The sequence below is a fragment of the Erinaceus europaeus genome, chromosome 17, assembly GCF_950295315.1.
Source record: "Erinaceus europaeus chromosome 17, mEriEur2.1, whole genome shotgun sequence".
Classification (NCBI taxonomy): Eukaryota; Metazoa; Chordata; class Mammalia; order Eulipotyphla; family Erinaceidae; genus Erinaceus; species Erinaceus europaeus.
In genome coordinates, this window is record NC_080178.1 from 76604071 (window position 1) to 76623085 (window position 19015).

The window sequence follows — 19015 nt, forward strand, 5'->3', positions numbered from 1 at the left end:
AGGTCTGCAGGTGTCTATCTTTCTCTCCCCCTCTCTGTCTTCCCTCCTCTCTCCATTTCTCTCTGTCCTATCCAACACCGACAACAACAATAATAACTACAACAATAAAAAAAAACAACAAGGGCAACAAAAGGGAATAAATAAATAAATAAAAAGAATTGTATAAACCAACATTTGCAATAAATATCTAACTCTCTACTTCTCTCCATATATATATTTACACAATACATATACATAGACACACTTCTGGTTCTTTTTCCCCATTGTCACACTGTCACAATTATTACACCAGATTATACTGTTATGTTTTCTTTCAAACCATTATCAAAACAGGAATGCTGTCTGCCTTGTTCACCTTTGTATTTGTAGTGCCTAGAATATAGAATACACTCAATCCACTATTCAATGAATGTCCTACTGAGATTGAAAAATACAAGAGGCCCAATATAAAAATGCTTGGTACAACTATACAAAGTCCTTCTTAGTACACTATTGGAGAAGGAAGAGACTAAGAGACATCTAGATGCTTTTAAGAAGTTCTAATGAATACCAAGTACCAACAGTTGATTCCTTGGAAAAAAAAATCATTCTTTTGTTGAATTACTGGAGTATTTATTCACTGTTCAAAATTGTAACAAAGATTAAAAGAAAGGAAGATGATTCTAGGAGTTGGTTATCTCTGTACTATAAAGGAAGATTCAAACACTACTAGTACAGGTCAGTGACAATAAACTTTGCTATTTAAAGAAAATTAAATATTAGTATATAGAGAAGACTGTGGTCATATACTCTAAGAATCATCATATTCCATTTGATTCCTGTGAAATAAGAAAATAGAGTTTTATTAGATTCAACCCAACAGATAAAACATGAAGTAATATGATGACAGAAGTCTCTTGGAAACAGAGTTGGCAGTCAGCTGACGTAAAGAACAAACACCTCATCACAGACCCCTGCAAGCGTCAACCCGGCTTTGACCTAGCACGTTATGATTGGGCCCTCCTCAATCGCTATCGAACAGGCCATGGCCGGTGCGCCGCTATGTTCCATCGCTGGGGAGCCAGAGACGACCCGAACTGCCCCTGCGGCTCCAGACAGACTATGACCCACATAGTCAACGACTGCCACCTCTCCAGATTCAAAGGAGGTCTCGAAACTTTACATCAGGCTCAACCTGACGCTGTTGACTGGCTATGGAAGAAGGGCAAACGCTAGAAGAAGAAGATGAGTCAGAATCTTGGTTAGAGAAAAGACATCACCTTTTGTGTGTTTCAAGAGGAAGAAGATGCAAGGTAGTAAAGATCTTATGAGAGAATTACATCAAAACCAAGAAAACTAATAATTGAAGTTTAAAATATTTTAACTTTCTGAACCTTGTGGTAAATCTAATATATATTTTTAAAAATCTAAAGCCTTATTACGTCAGTGTAAATGATAAAGAATCCTGTCTCAGGCATCATTCTGTGAAATGGATTTGAGTCTGCGGAAGTTATGCATGAGCAGTGAACAGTTCCTCTGCTCCCCCGCCACTCAGATGCACAGCCAGGCTGGGTGGGAAACTCCTGTCTAGAGCCTTTACTCCATAGCTTTTCCTTCCCATTCAACTCACTGGTCAGTGGCAACTTCTTGTCGCATCTTGATGGCATTCATTTTGCTCTCTAACGAAAATTCTGTGCTTTCTCTCACCTGACAATTTCCCTTCTTTTATGAGGTCCCTGGGGCCCAATTTGTTCCACGTTTGATTCAAAGAGAGGAGAAAGGTAAAAAGGCACAGAGGAGGCACACCGTAGCAGTGCCCTGTCATGTAGGGAGCTCCCCTCGGGCCACCCATGGTGCTGTCATTGTGGCACGAGGTTCAAACCCAGGACCTTATACATGGCAAGATTCACACGCCACCCTGTGAACCACCTGCTGGCCCAAACACCTTATCTGAATTTATCATTTAATCAGAATTTGTCATAGTATAGAGTCAAGAGAGTTCATAGAAGAGTGAATAAGGGGGCCAGGTGGTGGTGCACCTGGTAAAGCACACACATAGTGCACAAGGACCCAGGTTCAAGGCCCTGCTCCCCACCTGCAGGGGGAACGCATCACAAGTGGTGAAGCAGTGCTGCCGGTGTCTCTTTGTGTCTTTATCTCTCTGTCTCTCCTTCCCTCCCCTCTCAGCTCTCTGTCCCTATCCAATAATAAAAAGATAAAGAGTTAAAAAAAGAGTGAAGGGGAGATCTGTTTCTCTCCTCTCCTCTCCTCTCCTGGATCAACTAGGAATACCAAAGGAATACCACCTGGGACCCCAACAAGACAGGATTAGAACAACTACAGGCCCACCAAATTACCAGTGAGTGCAGACACACATTGCTGGTGACCGAGAGGAGCCTAGGGAGAGACTAAGTGGCTGGTAACAGTCCGGCTGTTTATCAGTTGAGACACCACCAGTCTGTTCCACCAACAAGGGGACAGCTGAAGGGACGAGAGGACTCCCCAGAGACTCACCAAGTGCAACTCTTGAGTCTCCATTGCTACTGCCCTCAGAATCTGGAGCAGCGGCAGGGAGGGACACTGGGGGACAGAGATCTAACCAGGAAACTCAGGAGAAGACCTGTACCTTGGTGGCATAGCTGTGGGGCTGTGAAAGTCTCTTTGCATAACCACTGGACTATCTCTGTCACACCCTGCCTTATCTCTTGGTCAGGAGTCAGTGATTAAGCTAAGAAGCCTACTTATAGTTTAGAAGCCCTCAGGCTCCCATAGCCGACAGAGACAAAAAAAAAAAAAAAAAAAAAAAAAAGAGGCTTTTAAATCACTGAGCTCCAACTCAGGGATTAAAATACTATTGAAACAACTGTTAATTTCCACCACTGTGAACCCTTTAATTACCTTACTTAGACACCAGTCAATCCAGGAAATAGTGATCAGTAATTTGAAAAGTACTAAGAGAAGGAACTCATAACATAATATATAAAATGGGTAAACCAACAAGAAGAAATATTGGAGAAATGAACCAGGACAACAGTCCAGCTAAAAGTCCCCCAAAGGGTGAAGCACAAAATAACGAGTTCCATATCCAAACATTAGCTAAGGAAATAATCACAGGAGTGAGTAGAGAGTTTGAAAGAATTGTAATCAGAAATACAGGAACAACAAATGAGACTCTGGAAAAAAACACTATCTCAAGGTTATTAGAAAGCTGAAAGCTGAAATAGCTGAGCTAAGAACACAACTAGCTGAACAAGCTAAAACAGTATCAGAACAGGGTAACAAAATAGATGAACTCCAGAAAACAGTAGAGGGCAGAGAGACTAGAATCAATGAGGCTGAAGACAGAATTAGCAAGATTGCGGACAAATTAGAGACAACTAAAAAAGAAGTAAGAGATCACAAAAAGAGATTAAGAGATGCTGAAAACAACAACAGAGACCTATGGAATGACTTCAAAAGAAACAATATATGCATTATTGGCTTACCAGAGGAAGAAAGGGAGAGGAAGAAAGCATTCTTCTGGCCTTAATAGCTGAGAACTTCTCTAGCCTAGACAACATCAAAGACATAAAGATTCAAGAAGCCCAGAGGGTCCCAAACAGAATTAACCCAGACATAAAGACACCAAGACACATCATATTTAGAATGGAAAGGAATAAAGATAAAGAAAGGATCCTGAAGGCTGCAAGAGCAAAAGAGTCACCTACAGAGGAAAACCCATAGGATTAGCAGCAGACTTCTCCACACAAAAACTACAGGCCAGAAGAGAATGGCAAAATATCTATCGAATGCTCAATGAGAAAGGCTTTCAACCAAGAATAATATATCCTGCTAGACTGTCATTCAGACTAGATAGAGGCATCAAAACCTCAGACAAGCAACAGTTGAAGGAATCAACTATCACCAAGCCTGCCCTGAAAGAAGTTCTGAAAGGTCTTCTACAAACAGACCATCATAAATAGTACATATATCAGAACACTCTAAAACTCTACAAGAATGGCGTTAAAATATCTTCAATCTTTGATATCAATAAATGTCAATGGCCTGTATTCACCTATTAAAAGACACAGAGTAGGAAGATGGATCAGAAAATACAACCCAACAATATGCTGTCTACAGGAAACCCACCTAACTCAACAAGACAAATACAGACTTAAAATGAAAGGATGGAAAACTATCATACAAGCCAATAGCCCACAAAAAAGGGCAGGAACAGCTATTCTCATATCTGACACGATAGACTTTAAAATAGGTAAGATTAAAAAAGATAGGAATGGACACTACTTAATGGTCAGAGGATCAGTCAATCAAGAGGACTTAACAATTATTAACATCTATGCACCCAATGAGAAGCCATCTAAATACATCAAATGTCTACTGAAAGAGCTACAGCAATATATTAACAGCAACACAGTCATAGCAGGGGACTTCAACACCCCACTCTCTCAACTTGACAGATCATCCAGGCAGAAAAATCAATAAAGACATAAGGGAGCTAAATGAAGAAATAGATAAACTAGTACTAGTGGACATTTTCAGAGTCATTCATCCCAAGAAACTGAAATACACATTTTACTCAAATCCACATGGGTCATTCTCAAGGATAGATCATATGTTAGGCCACAAAGACAGCATCAGCAAATTCAAGAGCATTGAAATCATCCCAAGCATCTTCTCAGACCACAGTGGAACTAAACTAACACTTAACAATCAACAAAAGATTAGTAATAGTGCCAAAATGTGGAAGCTCAATAGTATACTTCTTAACAACCTCTGGGTCAAAGAGGAAATCAAGGAAGAAATCAAAATGTTTCGAGATTTCAATGAAAATGAAGACACAAGCTATTAAAATATTTGGAACACAGCTAAGGCAGTACTGAGAGGGAAGTTCATAGCTATACAAGCACACATTAGGAAATAAGAAAAAGCACAAATAAACAGCCTGATTGCACATCTTAAAGACCTAGAAGAAGAAGAACAAAGGAACTCTAAAGCAACCAGAAGGACACTAAAGTTAGGGTAGAAAAATAACATTGAGAATAAGAAAACCATAGGAAAGATCAATGAAATTAAATGTTTGTTCTTTGAAAGAGTGAACAAAATCGACAAACCTTTAGCCAGACTCAAAACGAAAAAGGGATAAGACCCAAATAAATCAGATACTAAATGAAAGAGGAGATATCACAACAGACACCGCAGAAATTCAACATATCATGAGAGGCTTCTATGAACAACTCTGTGCCACCAAGCCAGAGAACCTGGAAGAAATAGACTATTTCCTAGATACCTACCAACTTCCAAAACTAAGTAAAGAGGAAGTGGATAACATGAACAGGCCCATCACAGCTAATGAAATTGAAACAGTTATCAAAAATCTTCCCAAAAATAAAAGTCCTGGACCAGATGGTTTTACAAATGAATTCTACAAAACTTTCAAAGAGGAACTAATACCTCTACTTTTAAAAGTCTTCCAGAAGATTGACGACACTGGAATACTCCCTGCCAGCTTCTATGAAGCCAACATCACTCTGATACCAAAAGCAGACAGGGACACAACCAAAAATGAAAACTACAGACCAATATCTCTGATGAACATAGATGCTAAAATACTGAACAAAATTCTAGCCAACCAGATACAGCAGTATATCAAAAAGATTGTTCATCATGACCAAGTGGGGTTTATCCCAGGCATGCAAGGTTGGTTTAATATACATAAATCAATCAATGTGATCCACCACATCAACAAAAGCAAGACCAAAAACCACATGGTCATATCAATAGATGCAGAGAAAGCCTTTGACAAAATACAACATCCCTTTATGATCAAAACACTACAAAAAATGGGAATAGATGGGAAATTCCTGAAGATAGTGGAGTCTATATATAGCAAACCTACAGCCAACATCATACTCAATGGTGAAAAACTGGAAGCATTTCCCCTCAGATCAGGTACTAGACAGGGCTGCCCACTATCACCATTACTATTCAACATAGTGTTGGAAGTTCTTGCCATAGAAATCAGGCAGGAGCAAGGTAATTAAAGGGATACAAATTGGAAGAGAAGAGTCGAACTCTCCCTATTTGCAGATGACATGATAGTATACACAGAAAAACCTAAGGAGTCCAGCAAGAAGTTCTTGGAAATCATCAGGCAATACAGTAAGGTGTCAGGCTACAAAATTAACATTCAAAAGTCAGTGGCATTCCTCTATGCAAACACTAAGTTAGAAGAAATTGAAATCCAGAAATCAGTTCCTTTTACTATAGCAACTAAAGCAATAAAATATCTAGGAGTAAACCTAACCAAAGAAGTGAAAGACTTGTATACTGAAAATTATGAGTCACTACTCAAGGAAATTGAAAAAGACACAAAGAAGTGGAAAGATATTCCATGTTCATGGGTTGGTAGAATTAATATCATCAAAATGAATATACTACCCAGAGCCATCTACAAATGTAATGCTATTCCCATCAAGATCCCAAGCACATTTTTTAGGAGAATAGAACAAATGCTACAAATGTTTATCTGGAACCAGAAAAGACCCAGAATTGCCAAATCAATCTTGAGAAAAAAGAACAGAACTGGAGCCATCACATTCCCAGATCTCAAATTGTATTATAGGGCCATTGTCATCAAAACTGCTTGGTACTGGAACATGAATAGACACACTGACCAATGAAATAGACTTGAGAGCCCAGAAGTGAGCCCCCAACCTATGGACATCTAATCTTTGACAAAGGTGCTCAGACTATTAAATGGGGAAAGCAGAGTCTCTTCAACAAATGGTGTTGGAAACAATGGGTTGAAACATGCAGAAGAATGAAACTGAACCACTGTATTTCACCAAATATAAAAGTAAATTCCAAGTGGATCAAGGACTTGGATGTTAGACCACAAACTATCAGATACTTAGAAGAAAATATTGGCAGAACTCATTTCCGCATAAATTTTAAAGACATCTTCAATGAAACTAATCCAATTACAAAGAAGACTAAGGCAAGTATAAACCTATGGGACTACATCAAATTAAAAAGCTTCCTCACAGCAAAAGAAACCACTACCCAAACCAAGAGACCCCTCACAGAATGGGAGAAGATATTTACATGCCATACTTCAGAAAAGAGTTTAATAACTAATATATATAAAGAGCTTGCCAAACTCAACAACAAGACAACAAATAACCCAATCCAAAAATGGGAAGGAGACATGGACAGAATATTCACCACAGAAGAGATCCAAAAGGCCGAGAAATACATGAAAAAATGCTCCAAGTCTCTGATTGTCAGAGAAATGCAAATAAAGACAACAAGGAGATACCACTTCACTCTTGTGAGAATGTTATACATCAGAAAAGGTAACAGCAGCAAATGCTGGAGAGGCTGTGGGGTCAAAGGAACCCTCCTGCACTGCTGGTGGGAATGTCAATTGGTCCAACCTCTGTGGAGAACAGTCTGGAGAACTCTCAGAAGGCTAGAAATGGACCTACCCTATGATCCTGCAATTCCTCTCCTAGGGATATATCCTAAGAAACCCAACATAGCCATCCAAAAAGATCTGTGTACACATATGTTCTTGGAAGCACAATTTGTAATAGCCAAAACCTGGAAGCAACCCAGGTGTCCAACCACAGATGAGTGGCTGAGAAAGTTGTGGTCTAGATACACAATGGAATACTACTCAGCTATAAAAAATGGTGACTTCACCGTTTTCAGCCGATCTTGGATGGACCTTGAAAAAATGTTGAATGAAATAAGTCAGAAACAGAAGGATGATTATGGGATGATCTCACTCTCAGGCAGAAGTTGAAAAACAAGATCAGAAAAGAAAACAGAAGTAGAACCTGAACTGGAATTGGCATATCGCACCAAAGTAAAAGACTCTGGTGTGGGTGGGTGGGGAGAATACAGGTCCAAGAAGGATGACAGAGGACCTAGTGGGGGTTGTTTCTTATATGGGAATCTGGGTATGTTATGCATGTACAAACTATTGTATTTACTGTTGAATATAAAACATTAATTCCCCCCCAAAAAATTTTTTTCAAAAGAGTGAAAGGAAAAAAAGCAGTATTTTAGTTCACTCACTCTATACTAGCCTTATTATTATTATTATTATTATTATTAGTAGTAGTAGTAGTAGTAGTAGTAGTAGTAGTATTGGATACAGACAGCAGAAATCAAGAAGGGAGAGGGGATAGAGATATCTACAACACTGCTTCACCACTTGCAAAGCTTCTCTCCTGCAGGTAGGGACTGGAGGCTTGAACCTGGGTCCTTGCACATTGTAACATGTGCACACAACCAGGTGTGCCATCCCCTGGCCCCGGCTTTTTTTTTTTTAATTTTCTTTTTGACCAGAGCACTGCTTGGCTCTGGCATATGGTAATGCCTAAAATTGAACCTGGGGCTTCAGAGCCTCGGGAATGAAATTTGTATTACATAATCATTATGTTATCTCCCCAATCTTCCATATTAGAATTTTAGATCCTGCTTTGATATCTTAGTTCAAGTATCCTCCCAGAACAAGAGACATAGTAACACTCAAATACAGATTTTTAAGTAAGTCACATCCTCTCATGAAAGAGTCAGATATGTAGTTTTCTGGGAGATTAGCACAGTTCTCTCAAACTGCGCGATGACTAGGCTTTTTCTTATTGATCCTTATTGTGTAACTCTTGACCCAAAGCACTGTTTTATTAATTTGTGAAGATCCATTTTTCAAGGATCCAGGGACACCTGGTTGAATGCATGTGTTACCTACCGTGCACAAGAGACCGGGGTCCAAGTCCTTGCTGCCTATAGTGAAGCAGGTCTGCAGTGTGTGTGTGTGTGTGTGTGTGTGTGTGTGTGTGTGTGTGTGTGTGTGTGTTCCTCTCATTTTTTCTCCTGCCTGGCAAATAAAAATAAAAAGACAGGGGCCAGGCAGTGGCACCCCCAAGTAAGCACACACATCATACTGTGCACAAGGACCCAGGTTCAAGTTCCTGGTCCTCACCTGAAGGGGGAAAGCTTCAAGAGTGGTGAAGCAGGGCTTCAGGTGTCTCTGTGTCTCTCTCCCTCTCCCCTCTCAATTTCTCTGTCTCTGTCCAATAATAAGTAAATAATATTTAAAATTAAAAAAACATAAAGAGAAAGGAAAAAAATTGTCACCTGGAGCAGTGCTTTGCATGCCTACACCGGAGGTCCTGATGGCAATTAAAAAAAGGAGAAGAAAAGGGAGACGCCATTGTTAATGAGAGAGAGAGAGACTGCACAGCTCCCACTCATGAGGTGCTTAGGATCAAGCCTGGCACGTCACACGTGCAAACCCTGTGTTAAGACTATGAACTACCTGGGACTAAAGGTATGTTTTGACTGTGGTAGACTGAAATGTTCCCCATCAAGAAAGGAGTTTATGCCCCTTCCTCTTAAGTCTGGAAGGAAGGAATTGTATCATGAGCTCAGCAAGTACAGACAGCAGTGAGGCTTAGAGGTATGTCCTGAGAGAGACTACCATTTTTGCTCAGCTATGCCCCACGGGATTAATGTTCCTGGAGTCGTTATGCCACGAGAAGACTCAAACCACTTATGGTTGGTCCCCAGGGTTCCATCCCAGCTAAAGGCCCAAACCCACTGTCGTCAGTCAGCCTCAACTAGTTGAGTAAAATCGTCTTGGAAATGGAATCTCTAGCCTTCAGTCAACCACCCCAGCGAATGCCTTTCCGTCCTAGTCCTGCCCACAATACATAGAACTGGGTGACAATCATCGTTGCCGTCTTGGCTCACTAGGTCCTGAAGCGAGTGGTTGTGTAACAGGTGATTATCAGACCGTTGCTCACTTCTCTCAGTGTGACGTCTCCCCACCCCATGCCATCGTTTTTAAAATTGGTCTGTGGGATGATTAGGATGCAGTGTTGAGTAGCCACTTCAACTATGAGATTATTCAAAAGGGTACTAGGATTCTGCTTAACCTTTATTTTCTTATCCTAATTTTTAAAAATTATTTTATTTATTGGCTAGAGACAGAAATCCAGAGGGAAGAGAGGAAGAGAGAGACACCTGCAACCCTGCTTCACCACTCGTGAAGCTTTCCCCCTGCAGGAGGGGGGCAGGGGTTTGAACCCGGGTCCCTGCGCACTGTAACGTGTGCACTCAGCCAGGTGCATCACCGCCAGGCCCCTCTGCTTAACATTTATATAATGAATATATTTACTTAACTTTGAAAAAGTGGATACATAAGGATAATCACTGCAGTGCTTTTTTTCCCCCTTCAAATTGTTTTATTGAGAAGATAGTGGTTTACAGTGCAGTTGTTGACACGTGGGCACCACTGCAGTGCTCTTAAGTAGAAAAGAAAGAAGAAAGAAAGAAAGAAAGAAAGAAAGAAAGAAAGAAAGAAAGAAAGAAAGAAAGAAAGAAAGAAAGAAAGTAAACGGTCAGTGTTAAGTGAAATAAATCACGGAACACCTGTATATGGGATGTGCAAGGGTAGGAAGAGAAAATAAAGGCTTAAATGTACTGAACTAGTGAGAAGTGAAAAAATACAAAGTGTCTATGGGATGATTGCACTTACCTTCATTTATCTGGCCGCATAAGGAGAAGGACCTCAAGAAGAAGACCTACGAAACCATTCACAGGGTCCGGGTGGTGGCACACCTGCTTGAGCGCACATGTTACAGTGCACGAGGAACGAGGACCCCGGTTCAAACTCCCGGTCCCCACCTAAAGGGGGAAAGCTTTGTGAGTGGTGAAGCAAGGCTGCAGGTGTCTCTCTTCCTCTCTGCCTCCCCCTTCCTCTCCTTTTCTGGCTGTCTCTATCAAATGAATAAAGATAATTTAAAAAGTCGATAAAATAAGATAAAATCCTTATCTATATATATATTTTTAAAAAGCATTAACAGCAGCACCTCTGGAGTATGAGATAGTGGAATTTAATTGGGAAATAAGAATTTATAGTTATTTCCCACATTTTCCATACTTTTATATTTGTTATGCTGAGCTTGGGGTTAGCAGTAAAAATTCACTATATTGCAGCTAAACAGTGCAGGCGGGCTTTCCTGTGTGGGAGTCACCTGGAGGTGATGTTGGATGCAGTGCTGAGGATAAAGTTGGTCTCTCTTGCATGGGAAGCCTGTGTTCTGCCAGCTAAGGCACTTCCTGGGTTGCATTGGATCGACCTTCTCGTGGTGCATCCCGTGAGTACCCGTTCATTGGGGAAACTGACGATCCTTCCTAGCCGACTGAATCCACATGGATCCCAGTCACTTTCAAAGCCAGCAACAAGCAGCTCCTGACAGCTTTCAACCTGACGCTGTTGACTGGCTACAGAAGAAGGGCAAATGCTAGAAGAAGAAGAAGGAGAAGGAGAAGGAGAAGGAGAAGGGGAAGAAGGGGAATAAGGGGAATAAGGGGAAGAAGGGGAAGAAGGGGAAGAAGGGGAAGAAGAGGAAGAAGAGGAAGAAGAAGGAGAAGGAGGAGAAGGAGAAGGAGAAGGAGAAGGAGAAGGAGAAGGAGAAGAAGAAGAAGAAGAAGAAGAAGAAGAAGAAGAAGAAGAAGAAGAAGAAGAAGAAGAAGACACTTTCTCATTCCCATGGAATATTAGTTAGGAGTCACTTCTTGCTGTAACAGCCAGGCCAAGGACATAGAGAGGGTTTGTAGAGAGAGAGTTGGGGAGCCGGTACACAGGGTCAAGGAAGTTACACAGAAGTTGCTGGTGGGGTTGGTGTGCAGACACCTGAAAGATAGAAATACCTGTGTGACAGCATTGTCTTGTAAATCAGTATTTCTCTAATGAAAGGTAAATAAAGTGACTCTTCCTTGATATTGTTTCTATTAGAAATGCTCTGAGGGGCCATTTGGCGGCACCTGGGTAAGCGCACATGTTCCAGTGCGCAAGGACCTGAGTTCAAGCCCCAGACCCCCACCTGCAGGGAAGGCATCACAAGCAGTGAACATGGCTGCAGGTGTCTCTCTGTCTCTCTCCTCTCCTCAACGTCTGGCTGGCTCTATTTGATAAATAAAGATGATCTTGAAAAGGTATAAATCAATCAGTCAATCAAAATGCTCTTGCCTTCCCTGAGTGATCATATTGATGAGAGCTGTTAGACATGGTGCTGGTCCTACCAACTCTGCTGAACAACAGGCTGCATAATTCTAAACTTTTTTTTCATTTACTGATTTTACCAGAGCACTGATCTGCTCTGGCTTATGGAGCGCTGGGGATTGAACCTGGGACCTTGGCACCTCGGGCATGAAAGTCTCTTTGCATCACCATTATGCTGTCTCCCCTGCCCAAACAGCAGTGATAAAGCCCCCTGCCCCCCCACCACCACACACACACAAGCCACACAATTTGACCACATGTGACTCCACTTTTGGAATCAGAAGAACTAGCAGCCCAGGAAGTGGCAACAAGTTCAAATCCCAACACTGCCTATACTAGATAAATGGTTATCTCTCTTTCTCTCTCAATAAATAATTGACTATTCATCAGCAGTAATCACTAATAATTTAAGAGGATTCGAAGAGCCCTAAGTACCAAAATAAAATGACTTGCTTTTAATTTTTCCACAGTCAACATGATGACTCGGCTCTTTCTATCAGCTTGCCTCAGAAAGAAAACATATTAGCATAGAAACCGGGAAGACGTGTTATTAGAAGGAATAGGGCCCCACTGCCACCATCTTTATCTGACATTACAGATCACTCACACCACCTCACTGGGAAAGTTCTCAGCTACAGGGATTTTGATTTTCTAGACACATGTCAACTAAAATGAAATTTGGTGGTCCGGAAGCAGGTGGGTGGAAGAAAAGAGTGAGAACTCGCAGATAAAGTTTGCCAGACATTATCTGTGACTCAGATAGTAATAACTCAGATAGTCAGGATTTAATACCATCAAGCATCTCAGTTTGAGTGTGACGTTTTCATGTTATTGTACAGCGTTTCATGATGGGAAACTTTTATTAGAAAATGTGATGAAACAGTTGCTCTGAAGAAATTTTCATGAAAGATAAAGAGGCCAAAAGAATATTAATAACAGTCCTCCAAAAATACTAACAAAATAGACAGAATAGAAGCCATGATCCCCGCAAGCCTGTACGGGTTCCTAGGAGACTAAACTTCCAGTCCATACAAGTCTCTTGTTCTGTCCTCTGAGCTCCTGGAGTTTGTATCATTTGTCAGGGAAGTAAAGAAAAAAGTGAAATTTCGGGGCAAGGTGGTGGTACACCAAGTAGAGCACACACATTACAGTGTGCAAGGACTTGAGTTCAAGCCCCCAGTCCCTGCTGGATGAGTGATGAAGCTGTGCTGGAGGCGTGGGCATATGTCTTCTCCCTCTCTAACTCCCCCTTCCCTCTCAATTCCTGTCTCTTCTCTCCCTTTCTCTCTCACCCTCCACCTCCACTCTTTCTTTCTTTCTTTCCACCTCCACTCTTTCTTTCTTTCTTTCTTTCTCTCTCTCTCTCTATCTATCTATCTATCTATATATATATATATACACACACACACACACACATATATAGTGCACTTAATAGTATTATTAAGTGCACGTAACAATATATGTATAGCTGGGTAGAGGTGGTGGCGCAGCTGGCTGAGTGCACGTAGCACAGTACACAAAGACACTGGTTCAAGCGCCCAGTCCTCACCTGCAGGGAGGAGGCTTTAGGAGCAGTGAAGCAGTGTTGCAGATATCTCTCTTGCCCCCGCTATCTCCCACCTATTTCTTTATCAAATGGATTTTAAAATAATTTTTTTAATTTTAAAAAAGAAAAGTAAAAGCAGGGGAAACATCATCAGACTTGAGGTCAGGTGGTGACACACCTGGTTGAGTGCACATGTCATAATGCTCAAGAACCGGGGTCCAAGCCCCTGGTCCCCACATGCAGAAGGAAAGCGACTCCAGTGAAACAGTGCCGCAGGTCTCTCTCTTCCTCTTCCCTCTTGATGTCTGTGATCTCTATCCAATAAATAAATCGATTAATTAAGAAGAAAAAGATGTATTAAAAAAAGAAGGAGTCAGGTGGTAGCGCAGCGGGTTAAGCGCAGGTGGCGCAAAGCACAAGGACCGGCGTAAGGATCCCGGTTCGAACCCCGGCTCCCCACCTGCAGGGGAGTCGCTTCACAGGCGGTGAAGCAGGTCTGCAGGTGTCTGTCTTTCTCTCCTCCTCTCTGTCTTCCCCTCCTCTCTCCATTTCTCTCTGTCCTATCCAACAACGACAACAACAATAATAACTACAACAATAAAACAACAAGGGCAACAAAAGGGAATAAATAAATAAATAAATAAATAAAATAAATATTAAAAATAAGAAGTTAAAAAAGAAAGAAAAGAGAAAAAGAGTCTTTTTGGACCAAAGAAGGCACCAGTATTTTCTGCTTAAGCACCAAACATGGGGCTTTGCTTGAGTTCCCTTGTTTAATCCTCACTCTAGCCCTGTGAGATAGTAAGGAAATGAAACCTTACCAAACCTTCGAGAAGTTGAAGGGCCAGGCGGTTACCATGCACAAGGACCCTGGTTCAAGCCCCCAGTCCCCACCGGCAGGGGCAAATGTCTCACAAGCGGTGAAGCAGTGCTGCAGGTGTCTCTCTGCTCTGTCCCCCCCCCACCACCTCCCAACTTCTCTCTGTCCTATCAAATTAAATAAATAAAGTTTTTAAAAGAGAGAGAGAAGTTAATGCTGTACTCCTTTTTTTTTCATTGGGGGAATATCTGTACTCCTTTCAACCTATCCTCTGATTCACTGTAGCCAGGTGACTCAGGCATGCCACTCACTGGACTAAACACTTTCTGGGTGTCTCTGTTCTTGGAATAAGTGTACAAAGCCTTGGGAGGGGAGTCAGTGCGATAGTGCCTAGGGCTTGCATGTTAGAGGTCCCAGGTTCAACCTCAGTCACAAGTAGCCAGAGTTGAGTGGTGCCCTGTTCAAAAAAGAATCCCAGTGAAATGCACGTAATAATAGAGGACCAGAAGATAGCTCACACTGCAGAGCAACAAGAAGCTGCAGGTTTGAGCCTCGCACCACACCACCACACCACCACACCACCACACCACCACACCACCACAGCGGGAGCAGCAGGACACAGGAGGGAATTCCATGGATGCTGGAGTAGTGATGTAGTGTGGCTCCCTCTCCATCGTACCTGAAATACATAGAATGAAACAGTCTTGAGGGAGGTCTGGCGGTGGCACACCTGGTTAAGTGCACATAGTAGCAAGTGCAAGGACCCAGGTTTGAGCCCCTTCTCCCCACCTCAGGGAGTCCACTTCACAAGTGGTGAAGCAGGTCTGCAAATGTCTTATCTTTCTCTCCCTTTCTCTATCTCCCCATCTTCTCTCTTTCTCTCTGTCCTAATAGGGAAAGAGAGAGGCAGGCTGGGAGTATGGATCCACCTGTCAACGCCCATGTTCAGCAGGGAAGCAATGACAGAAGCCAGACCTTCCACCTTCTGCATCCCACAAGGACCCTGGGTCCATGCTCCCAGAGGGATAAAGAATAGGAAAGCTCTCAGGGGAGGGGAGGGGATACGGAGTTCTGGTGGTGGGAGTTGTGTGTTGTGCCCCTCTTATCCTATGGTTTAGTCAGTGTTTCCTTTTTATAAATAAAATAAAAAATTACAAAGAAAAAAGGGGGAAAATGGCTGCCAGGAGCAACAGATTCACCAAACCCCCGCAATAAGCCTGCGGTTAATAAAAAAGTCATTTCAGGTGTAGTGAACTGTGCATATATGGGGCCCTGAAGCCTCAGCGTCAATAAGAATCTTCAACTGGCGGATGCGCTGGGCCTGGTCCATTCCTGTCCGCAGCCCCACTTCTTACCATTCTCTTCCTGATTTCTTCTCTCCCAGTGTAGAGCAACTCCATCATAATTCGCCACCATAATTCCTCTCTAGTGAGTCATCCAATGCCCTTTCTTTAATAATTCCTTGGGATGTCAAATGTTTTCTCATGCATTTTAATAAGTTTTTCTCAATGGTAAAAATATTACCTTCACAATTTGGACTTGGACTATGTCCATAGCTTTTAGTTAGCTAGGGAAGGCCAATTCTAAATATTTGGTTCTGAAATAAAGGTTCTTTTTTTTATAATATGTTCTAAAATAATCTGAGGGGAAAAGATAGATATGTATATATATATATATATATGTATATTAAAACAATGAAAAAGTGTTTTGAAAATTTAATAGTACTACCACAGGGACACACAATCTTAGAAGCAAAATAAGTCATTCAAGTCTGACTTTAAATTAATATATAAATTCTAAGAAAAACTATATATTCCAGTTATCTTCATAACTGGAAATTTATTATGAAGTTGTGAAATTGGGGCATATGTCTAGAAGTAGGAATGCATGTTTTCAGAATTATCATTTCCTCTAAGAAAATATTTACTGAAAAAAAAAACCCTGTAATTCAGAGCATATTAAAACACTGTTTTAAGGCCAATCCATATGTAAGCAAGATTATATATATATATATATATATAATATATGACATATATATATTTATATATATAATATATTTATATTTAAACCTGGCTCTTCCTTTATCTTGGCAGGATTCAAAGTTATCTAATTAACTGGAGTGTTCCAAACTGCTCAAAAACTATAGTTTTCAGAGGAGAGTCAGAGCCTTCTATCAAGGACCTATTGTAAAGGAAAGTTAAAAGAAAGTGGAATGGTTGCCAGCCAGCTGCTCCATGTCAGGAGATTATCAGTGAGAACTGTCAGGTTTGTCCTTGGGGGAGCCAGTGGATTCAGGTAGCACATGGGGATTCAGCTTAGTGATCCCACAGTGTATCAGGGGAGAAAAGAAGTCCTTTTTCTACATATCCCCTTTACTTTCCACAACACGTCTGACACCAGGTACGTGTGAGGCTTCCCCCACTAAACACTCTTCTGGATTATCAGTCGGCTTTCATATAATTCAACTCAGTTCTAACACTGTCTGACTGGCAATCTAGTCTCTTAAGATCGCTCCCATCCGGTTTAAGATGCCAGAGGCAAGTACTCGGTCCTCAGGTTAAATACAGCTTGAGACCAGAAAATATCTTCGAAGCAGAAACACTTACCATGTATGTCTTTCTACAAATAAATGATTGTGAAGCCTTAAAAAATAAACACACACACACATACACACGCACAAAATACACAACTTCCAAATGGAGTTTCCTACCCCAAGGGATTCACTTGTGAGAGCTGTTAAATCAACACACAGGAACATATGAACAGATAGGATAAAGGAAACTTAACAGATGGAGAGACGCATGTAGAAAGAACTTGCTTTGTTTCTGTGTAGCTAGACCTTAGGTGTGATTTCACCACTTGGAGGCACTCTTTCATTCATTCAGAGGGAGACAGAGGAAAGACCTCACTATCCACCACCAGAGCTTCCTTCAGTACCTCGCACATGGTGTAAGGACCTGAACACGGCAAGGCGGCACATCCCCTGTCTGTCCAGCCCAGAGAGAGTTTGATGAATCCGGAGAACCAGGAGCTGTGGAACTGGGGTGCGTCACCCTTCTAGTACTTGGATGTGTCCACCTATCTGGAAACTAGGAAACCTGTGCTATTGGCTTTGCTTTTTTAAAAAATATATTTATTTATTCCCTATTGTTGACCTTGTTATTTTATTATTGTTGTAGTTATTGTTGTTATTGATATCGTCATTGTTGCATAGGACAGAGAGAAATGGAGAGAGGAGGGGAAGACAGAGAAGGGGAGAGAAAGACTGACACCTGCAGACCTGTTTCACTGCTTGTGAAGTGACTCCCCTTCTGGTGGGGATCTGGGGGGTTCGAACCAGGATCTTAAAGCCCATCCTTGCGCTTCACGCCACGTGCGCTTAACCCACTGCACTACTGCTCGACTCCTGTTTTTTTGTTTTGTTTTGTTTTTGTTTTTTAATTGCTATTTCCTCACATGAGTAAAGCCAGTAAATAGCTCTAGGCCCTCTTCCTGTCCAGGGAATTGGAATGGGGGGAAAAGCTGAAAGCTCCAGGTCTCCAATCACATTTGATCTTTCTAGTGGGAAGCTTCCTATCCAGGGGCCCACCTAGAGTTGTTTTTTTTTCCCCCTTAGAACAAAAGATGTTCTGAGTGTTTTTAATATTTGGGGATTTTTTAGGGGTTCTTTTTTAATTTTTATAATTTTTGTTTATAAAATGGAAACACCGATAATAGGATAAAAATGCAGTTTCACACAATTCCCACCACCAGAACTCCGTATCCCACCCCCTCCCCTGATAGCTTTCCTATTCTCTATCCCTCTGGGAGTGTGGACCCAGGGTCATTGTGGGATGCAGAAGGTGAAAGGTCTGGCTTCTGTCATTGCTTCCCCGCTATACATGGGTGTTGGCAGGTGAATACATACTCCCAACCTGTCTCTTACCCTAGGGGGGCAGAGCTCTGTGGAATCACGGCTCCAGGACACATTGGTGGGGTCCTTTGCTCAAGGAAGTCCAGTTGGCATCCTGGTAACATCTGGAACCTGGTGGCTGAAAAAGATTTAAGATAGAAAGCCAAACAAATTGTTGACTAATCATGAATCTAAAGGCAAGGATACTGCAGATGAAGATTTGGGGTCTCTGTTTTGGAAAAATCTCGTAGGTCTAATCTCACAGGGGCTCATAACTTTACTAGTTTTTGCCTGAGCCTGCCATCTGATATGCAGGTGGAACCCAGTTATTAACTGAGGAAGATGATGTCATGGCTGGAAAAAAGTCTAGAAAGCTGGATCAGGGAAGAGAGTAGCTCCCAAATATGGGAAAAGTATATACATACTGTTAACTGTAACCCTCCTTGATTTGATCTGGGGCCCATAGTCAGCACAGGAGCCTAAGTGACCTCTGCATCCCTGTAGATCCAAGCTCCCATTCTGTGGTCACAAGTAGGAAGATTCCAGGTTGCACCAATTTCAGGACCCATCTTCTTTGAGTGGTAGGTAGAGTATGTTATTCAACCTCCCTTCAGAGAATGGAACAGTCTCTACCATTGTTGATTCACATTGAGGGCAAGGTCCTGTAGGGGCCCACAGAGGGGTCCATTATGTTGTTCC